Source organism: Marmota monax, unplaced genomic scaffold (assembly GCF_021218885.2).
Source record: "Marmota monax isolate L192 unplaced genomic scaffold, Marmota_monax_Labrador192_F-V1.1 WCK01_AAM20220418_F8-fsc00027, whole genome shotgun sequence".
Classification (NCBI taxonomy): domain Eukaryota; kingdom Metazoa; phylum Chordata; class Mammalia; order Rodentia; family Sciuridae; genus Marmota; species Marmota monax.
This window is the reverse complement of record NW_026694617.1, coordinates 8558880-8568765: the sequence shown is the minus strand read 5'-3', so window position 1 is coordinate 8568765 and position 9886 is coordinate 8558880. Positions and strand designations below refer to the sequence as shown.

Sequence of the window (9886 nt, the reverse complement as noted above, 5' to 3'; positions counted from 1 at the left end):
CAATTTTCTCTTCATCAGCTTCACTTCCATAACTAGAATAATATTTTTCAGTACCCTTATGGGCCAAAATGTTCTGGTTATTAATCCACAAATAATAAAGTAAGGTTTATGACAGTTCTTGGAGTTTATATTTCCTTCATTTTAAAACTGAGATAAATGTTATTTTTCCAATTTAATAAGGGCATTTTGGGCCAGACTGGGTAAATGTTCTATTTATTCTCATTAATGTGGCCAGGCTAATGGATTATCATTGTCCAAATATAGTCATCTGGGATTACACAGGTCTGATGTAGTAATAAGACAATCTTTTTGTGGCTGAACAGATACCTTTACTAGATGCTTATCACTTGAGCACAGACCAATTATCAGACTTTGATGTCATTCTTATACATATTCTTGAGAATTTTCAGAGAAAGATCTCTCTTCTGTATCACTGAAGATTATATACCATTAGGCGAAATTTGTCAAAAGACTCCCTTCAGCCCCCACTGGATGCTCTGAAAAGCCATCTTTGCATTGTTCCTGGGTCCAGCTCCCCACTCACTGCAACCACCTTCGCCGCCCGCCTCCTCCTCCGCTGTGGACTCTGGCAGCTTTATCGCCAGAGTCCCTGAACTCCAGTTTCCTTTTTAACCCACTGCATCGGGATCACCGGCATGCCCCACCATGTCAGACGCCGCCGTGGACACCAAGGACTTAAAGGGGAAGACGGAAGTTGTGGAGGAGGCAGAGAATGGAAGAGACGCCCCTCCTAATGGGAATGCTAATGAGGAAAATGGGGAGCTGGCAAAGAGGTAGATGAAGGAGAGGAAGAGGGTGGTGAGGAAGAGGAGGAGGAAGGTGATGTGAGGAAGAGGATGGAGATGAAGATGAGGAGGCTGAGGCAGCTAAGGGCAAATGGGCAGCTGAAGATGACGAGGATGATGATGTTGATACCAAGAAGCAGAAGACCAAGGAGGATGACTAGACAGCAAAAAAGGAAAAGCTAAACTAAAAATAAAAGGCCACCGTGAGCTATTCACCCTCCACTTCCCATCTCAGAATCTAAGCGTGATCACCTTCGAGTAGAGAGGTGGGTCCTCCGCCCACCACGTGCAGTGCCACCCACCCGCAGATGATGCTGGGTCTTCACCACCCAACCAAAACCACAACGTGAATTTGCAACAGGGGAGGAAAAAAGAACCAAAACTTCCAAGGCCCTGCTTTTTTTTTTTTTTTCTTAAAAGTAATTTGAAAAAGGTAAATTTGTTTGTATTTTTATTTACATTTTATATTTTTGTACATATTGTTAGGGGTCAGCCATTTTTAATGATCTCCGATGACCAAACCAACCTTTGGAGCGTTCTCTGTCCTACTTCTGACTTTACTTGTGGTGTGACCATGTTCATTATAATCTCAAAGGAGAAAAAAAAAAATAACCTTGTAAAAAAACCAAAAACAACAACAATAAAAAAAATCCGTATTCCGAGCATTCCAGTAACTTTTTTTGTGTATGTACTTTAGCTGTACTATAAATAGTTGGTTTGTATGAGATGGTTAAAAAGGCCAAAGATAAAAAGGTTTTTTTTTCCTTTTTTTGTCTTTGAAGTTGCTGTTTATTTTTTTGACCTGTTTGATGTATGTGTGAAATAACGTTGTCCAACAATAAACCAGAATTTTATTTTGCTGAGTTGTTCTAATAAACATCAAACAAACAAAAAAAACTCTCTTCACTAGAATTAAAAACTCACAGCTAAATATTGCAATTTGTGTCAATTCTTTATTACTTAAAATTATTTAATTATTTTATTGTTATTAGTTATTTTATTGTTATTAATCTTATGTGAAAATTGTTACCACTAATCTAGCAACTTGAAATAATATTCATTTTTTAGTAGCTCCATGTCCACAAGATAGAAGCCAAGAACAATGTTACTGGATTCTCTGTTCAGTGTCTGAGAAGGCTGAAATCAAGTTGTTGCCTGGAACAGTAGTTCTCATTTGGGCCTCTGGCTGCAATTCCACAATCACTGGTTCTTTGCAAAATCCATTCCTTCCTCACATTTTTCCACATGGCTTCTTCAAAGTAGCAGTAGTGTGTCCTTTTTTACACTTAGAATCTCCAAATTCTCCTTCTGACACATCTTTCTGATATATATTTTTTTCCCTTTCTTGCTCATTTTCCTTTAAGGGCTTTTGTAATTATATTAAGGTCTCTTATATAAACCAAGATAATCTCCAATTTTAAATTCATCTGCTTGTTATATATTCAAAGTTTCTTTTGTCATGTTACATAATATAACCATGTGATTGGCACTGGGCATAGAGTTAGGAAAAAAATTTTGCTTACCTAACCAAAATATAAAAATGTACATAGTCCTCAATAGCATGAAGGACAAAAAACACTGCAAGATTTTTAATTGCTTCTATGAACTAATGATAGTCCTGAAACAAATCTGATAAAAAATAGCACAGTAAATGAAATAACAGTGAAATGTTTCTAAAGATTAGCAATGCAACTTTCTTAAATAACATATTACCTACGTCTGTATTTTCCTATATTTTATTCTACTGGCCAAGTAAAAGCCAGGCACATGTATGTATAGTTTCTATTATTCACTAAATTCCCCTCACTTTGGAAATGCATCCTGTCTTTACTTGGATATGCTAGGACAGTTGCACGAGAAATCCTATTCTCTTTCAACCTTCAGCATTATCTATTTTATTATGATTATTTCCATCTCAAATATAGGCATGTTTTAGTTCTCTTATCATAAAAACAACATAATAAATGAACAAACTAAAATCTCTCTCTCTCTATTATCATATCTCCTTCCACATACCATCCCATTTCCCTGTCGGTACACTTTATAGCAAAATTCCTCAAAAACAATGGGATTTCCAGTTGTTCTGCCCTTATTGTCTCTGGAACTCACCATTCTACTAACAATGATCCTAGCAGGAAACTAGTTGCTCCCCTTATATGGCTTAGCAAAGACACCAATGAGCCCATGGTAAATTAGAGTCCTCATCCTAACTCCTTCTATCAGCGGCACTTACCACAGGTGTTATTCTCTCCTTTGCTGTTTCACTCAATTTCTAGAATTTCTTTCTCCCCCTAGTTTCCGGCCACTTCTCTGCTTTCTTTGCTCACTATTTGACCTTTAGATTCAGTATTTGACTTTTGTCTCTATGTCTCTTTGGTAATTTATCCTATCTTATGTTGTGAAATACCACTTATAGGATAACTAGCGGAGGTATGTCTGTATCTAGAATGTTTTGAACATCAGGCTTAATATTCAATTGCCTAATTGAAAATTTTACTCGGACGCTAATGGCTATCTCAGACCTAACTTGTCTAAATCAAACTCCCCATTTCCACTCTCTTCCCCTAAATGTGTTCCTTTGTGAGCCATCATCATCTCGGTACTCTTTCAGGAAAGACCGGAGAGAATACACAAATGAGGGAAAATATTTGCAAATTATATATAAGGTACTTGTATGTCAGTGTTTCAATATGTGTTCTTTCTGGCAATATTTGTTCAGAGGAGTTGGAGAGACTTTACTTAGATTTTAGTTCTGTGCTCAATACATTTAATTAGAAATATGTGACTTAGGTAAAAATATAAGTAATGATAAAACCAAAAACCGGGGGCTGGGGATGTAGCTCAAGTGGTAGCACGCTCGCCTGGCGTGAGACACTTGGTTTGATCTTCAGGACCACTAAAAAATAAAGATATTGTTTCCACCTAGAGCTAAAAAATAAATATTTAAAAACAAAAACAAAAACGGTTTCCCACATTTTGTGTTTCCTTCTATGTATTGATACTTTGGAATTATCATGGAGAACACAGATGGGTAATAACAACAGTGGGTTATTTCTGAGTCCCCTCAAAATGCTAAACATGATAACAAAATTTACAATAATTACCTCTCAATGGAATTATTTGTGATTTTTAAATTTTGTCTTTGATTTTCTAATTTTAATATACAGTAGAAATACACTTTAATGTATCACATTAAGTAAGAATGAAATCACAGATGTTGGAAACAACAAAAATTAAGAAATGACAAATATTTTTTTTTCTCCAAACCTCTGTTAAAAGGCTATATATTATAAAAATTTACACCAAATTTCTGGTTTTTCTAATCCATATCTCCATATCATCTCTATCTAGCTATACTTTATACCATATAACATATTACGTGAGAAAAATGCTGAATTCTCCTAAGATACATTTTCATTTTCTTAACTCAGTGATTATTTAACTTTATTAAAACTAAGAACACTTGAATTGGATTATTGGCTTTACTTCCTAATATTGATTCTGTTGTCTTCGATAGTATACAATGTGTCCCATATTTACTCAAAGGTGACTTTTTCTCCCTTTATATCAAGAAGATTTGTTTCCAATGAAGATAAAGCATATTTTCTTATTTCCAAAACTCATTTGCCGTAATGCAGTAAAGTTTTCCAAGTACAGTTTAGAGAAATCATGCTGACCTTTCTGGTGGGTATTGCACAAGAATTTTTAAATTTAAAGGTCGGAATCAAATTCAACACAGCTCAACAGGGCTATGGGTAGGGAAGAATGTGATTATTCTTTGGACTCTGGGTCCAATGAACCAGAGTTAGAATAGCCAAATTCTCTCATGTGCACTGATTTTATTTTCCTGACTTTCTTCTCTATGAGGTAAGAACCTGACCATTATATGTTACAGTTTCATGTCCCTAACATATTTAACATGAGAGAAGGGGGAATTTTCTCCCCTAAACTGCAATTTAAGAGAGAGGAGGAGAAAAAAAAAAAAAACACCCACCAAAATCCTAGAGAAGAACTTTTGCTCAGCTTTCTTGGCATGTTTATTTTTATATCAACATCTGAGCCAGGGTGGGGCATGTCAAAGAGGACAGCACTTCCCATGTGGTGCATATGGTCAACACTGGGGTTAGGGTGAGGTGTGTTCTGGAAAGTCCATTGGGAGACATCATGCCAGCAGAGAGCCATTGAATCCACTAAATTACACTTTTATTCGCTTTATTCTCTTACATCTTTGGCTTTTACCTTTTATTTTCCTATGGTAATCATTTTCCACGTCATTCTGTTTCTGTATGTTGCCTCAAAAGTGTTATGAAAGAGATAAACCAATCTTGTAAAAGAAAGATCAGTTGGTTTGGGGATTCAGAAGCTCTCAGTAAAGATGGGGCTTCATGTGGAATTTAATCAAGGTGTAGGATATTAACTTAAAATAGACCAGCCTGGAGAAGACCAGAGGTGACAGCCTAGAGGGAGCATTTTGCATAACAATGAAGTTACTGACTGAACCATACCATTGAGCAGATTGAGTAAACTGGGGAATGTAGGATATTATGGTCATGTCTGTGTATTTAGAATGACAGTACTAAAGACTTCTATTGCCAGGGGAGAAACAGAACTTGACCTTAAAAGATCTACTTCACTATTTTGAACACATGGAGAGACTCTGTATTGAGGAAAATAGGGATGGTTATAAGACAATTAAAGTTTTAAAAGGCAAATAACACTTTTCCAAAATTATGCATCATTATATAAATATCACCCAATATGGGGAGAAGTTTCACAGGGATTTTGCTATTACAATGCAAATCATGCTCATTTTGTTCCAAGAGGAAAGCCTTTTAAATTATAAAAAGTCACTTTAAGAAAAATCTTGTACTAAAGAAGGACAAAGAGAAGCATACTTAGTAAACTACCAAAGGGTTCTATAAATTCATATATATTGTTAGAAACTATATATTTCAAATACAAAGACTGATTTGTCCTCATGAAAAAAAAAGAGAGCCTAAGGGTAGAAAATTACCTCTAGGAATTTTAATCTCCCAGGTACTTTTGCTTTTTTAAATTTTTCTCAGTTAAAATGGCACAGAACAAATGCATGGCAGTTTGGAGTGCACTGTCTATTGTTCCTGAAGTACCATCTGGCACAGCAATCTCAACTGTAGAAAATGCTTAATGACTGTCCTGACTGACGGTTATAATGGATGCATCTCTGCTACTCTTGCAAGATCTATGAGTAATTCTACCCAGACGAATGACAGTCACAAATTTCAACAGAGTGTTCAGTTGTTTCCAATTCCTAAGACCTTTTAAGAATGTGAAATTTAGCAAAAGGAAGCAGACTGGTTAGCAAAGTTAGAACAGGTCCTCATACATAATAAAATATTCTGTAAATAACAAAGTCACATTAGGATAGTCATATTCTTGTTCCGAGTAGCACTGCCACATGACTTCCTTACAAGAAGCTAAAGGGAACAATTTGTTTGCTTATATTTTATGTACAGAAGTCAGCTTTGGCTTAGGCTTTCTCAAATAGTATTTCTGACAAAAATTCTATATGTGAGCAAAGACATTAATAATGGTGAAAATAGGAAAGAAATCAATGGAGTTGAACATAAGCTCACATATTTCATGAGACTCTTGAAACCGTTAATTACATTTGCATGTTAATTGTTTAAGTACTCTGACTTCTGTGTTCACAGTCCAGAAGTCTCAGAGGATTTACAGAAACTGTAGGTCTCTCTGTGGGCTCAGAAGTCTCATAAAGAGGAGTTTCATATTGTGTGCACTTTTCATGGCATAGATATCTCTTTTAGGTATTAAGAAAATAACCAAAGTTGAGGTCTAAGTGAATGTGCAGGTCACCTGACTTCTCAAATTTTGCCAGTCGTAAAGGAAAAGCACCATTAGAGCCAAATTGATAGGTTTTGGCCATAGGTGGTACTACAAAGCTGCATTTAAACGTTTATAGTAATCATATTAAATTAGTACATGGAATCTAGTCAGGTTGTATGAAAGGTATGTCATATTGACATCTGTACATAATATAGTACTATTATCTCTATTCTTTTCTTCAAGAATGGTCTTCTAAAAGCCACACAGATATTGCAACATGGTAAGATTAAAAAGACATGACTCCTGCCTCAAAGAGCACAGGGGTTAGAATTATGTGGTCTGAATAATGTGAAACAAATGGATGCATTGAATCATCTGTCTTCTCTGGACATTTGCCAGTGCCACCAATGCTGTATCTCTGCCAAACCTCTGGCTAGGATACTTACACCAAAACGGGGAAAGAGCCAGGGAGGATATAGTCTGTCATTTAAAAGAGAACTGCTTTTGAATGTGCAATGTATCTCTGCACTCCACTTTGACATAATTGGCTTTAGGACATATTCCATACAGAGCCACAAAAGAGGTCCCTTTTACATGGAAGTTTGAAATTGGCTGAACTTGCAGAAGGCACAAGTCCAATCATACAGATTTTCTTGCTGTCACTATTTAAATTTGAGCAATATCAGTCATTAAAAATTCTGATTCATGTCCTTGGTCATGCTGGGAATCTACTGAACATTAAAATCATTTGCAACAGTCTGAGAGTTGGGAAGTAGTGCTGGCTCTGTGTTTCATACTACAATTCCCCTTTCCCAGTAAGGCTCTATGCACTATTTGGAAAGACCCTAAATAACATACACTATGTCTTCTCCATTAATTAATTAAGTACTGAAAACATGTGTACAGTGCCTACAGTGGAATGGAGGCACATGATAAAGTGTGTCTGATAGCAGACTGTAAGATGCCTTAGGCAGAAGAATGCATTGTTAGAAACCTGCTCACATTCTATATAAACAGTATTATCTATTTTCTTATTCTGTACAGATATTCTAAGGCAAGTCATTTTATCAGAGATAGATGTGGATCTCTAACACTTCATATCAGGTCAGAATATAATCATCAAGTACTAATTAGAATCATATTCCATAAAACAATGTTTATGTTTTGCATATATCATCCATTTAAAGATGTTCTTTATTTACCTAATGGTTTTCATTGTTGCTCCTCTTCCTACATTTGCAACTTTTGTGTTTGTCTATATAAATGTGGATGTGCATAAGAAAGCATGTATAATTCCGTACTTTGAATTAGTAAACGTAGTGGGATCTCATAAAATTTATTAGAAATGTAATTTTTACACTTGATTTTTCTAGTAGTTTGCACAATAAGTATGAACTTGTGATAAAACAAGGAAAACATTCCTTCAATGTGAAAATATTATCTAAATAGTGTAGAAATCTCCTAAAATTTTATACTCACTCTTGTTTATTTAAATAATATATTCTGAGCTTAGTGTGTGTGTGTGTGTGTGTGTGTATGTATGTATGTGTGTATATACCTGTGTGTATAATGAGTAATTTTTGTCTTCCTTTTATTATTTTTGATTCAGGCCATAATAGTCTGGATTATAGCTAATGTGCCCAAACACTCTAATCTACCATAAGCAATTCCTTACATCAGTACATTACATCTCTTGAAGTGATTATTTTATAACATAAAATTAATACAAAAAAGTCCACACCTGCTACAAATTTTATAAATCTACAAACCACACAGATAAACACACAAGAACCTAAAATATCCATATATTTTACATGTTACCTGAAAAAAATAAGTCTACACTACCTAGATATTCAAAAGCCTTTGCAATCCAATGACAATCCATGAAACTTGATTTCTCAGTGGTCCCACATTCTAGGTACATTAAACACAACCATTATCCAAGTGCTTTTTGTTATAAAAATGATCATTGAACACCTGGGTTTTTCAGAGATAGGCATATCTCAATTATTTTCTATATCCTATTTACCCCCCTATTTTCTCTTTGCTGCTACTCATTGATGTTCCTCCCCCCAAAGTTCCTCATGAACTAGTTTGTCCCCGCCTTTGGTTCCCTGTCATGTTTTTCTGATTATGTGCCTCATGATTTCTTTTTTTTTTTTAATGTTTTTTAGATACACAGGACAATAGGGTGTATTTTGACATTTTATACATACATGGGTTGCGACCTATTACCATTTTGATGCCATTCTTTTGGTTTAACATGATGTGGAGTTACACTGGTCAAATATTCATATATGAGTATAGGGAAGTTATGTTCGATTCATTCTACTGTCTTTCCTATTCCCATGCCCCCTTTCTTCCCTTAATTCCCCTTTGTCAAATCCAATGAACTTCTATACTTTACCTCCCTACCCACCCTTGTTATGGATTATCATCCATTTATCAAAGAGAACATTTTACCTTTAGTCTTTTGGGACTGGCTTAATTCACTTAGCATGCTCTTCTCCAGTTTCATCCATTTACTAGCAAATGTCATAATTTCATTCTTCTTTATGGCTGAGTAATATTCCAGTGTGTATATGTACTGCATTTTCTTTACCCATTCATGTGTTGAAGGGCTCTTAGTTTGGTTCCATAGCTTAGATATTATGAATTGAGCTGATATAAACAGTGATATGGCTGCATCACTGTAGTATGCTGATTTTAAGTCCTTTGGCATGATTTCTTATTCACACTTTAATCTTCATGTCAGAAGGGAATGACTCTTTTGCTACAAATTGGAACCTTATTTAGTATAGTAGACCTTTATTTTATTGATAGCAAAGCCATTTGTATCATTTTTTGGAGTCAAGATTCCATCAGGGGGTGTAATTATTTATTTGAAGAACCTTCATGTGTGGAAAAGGTGCATGGAAACCAAACCGAGACAGGGACTCCTATGCAAACTAAAAAATGAGACTTAACATTTGGATCATGACATTAGAGAGAAAAATGTCTAGAAGATGACTTTTGCTTAGGAGAACTTTTGAAGTGGTACCTTCTAATATGAGTAATAGGTAGGAGCTTGGAAGCAAAGCACCCAAGTATTTTAAAGGATATAAAAACTCTGTGGGGTCAGAGAACGCAGATAGACAGTACTTGTTTTAGCACAGGATCCTCAAATCCTGAGGCATATTAGTTATGAGACATATGTAATTTTGAAAAATGTAAAAGTATTTGAATTATTTACAATGTTTATGTCCCAAAGGTTC

At 35.3% G+C, this 9886-nt stretch overlaps 1 pseudogene; it reads left to right on the top strand.

Moving 5' to 3' along the window:
• Positions 1–666: 666 nt before the first annotated feature.
• On the top strand, positions 667–1067 carry LOC124077869 (prothymosin alpha-like; annotated as a pseudogene).
• The last annotated feature ends 8819 nt before the right edge of the window (positions 1068–9886 follow it).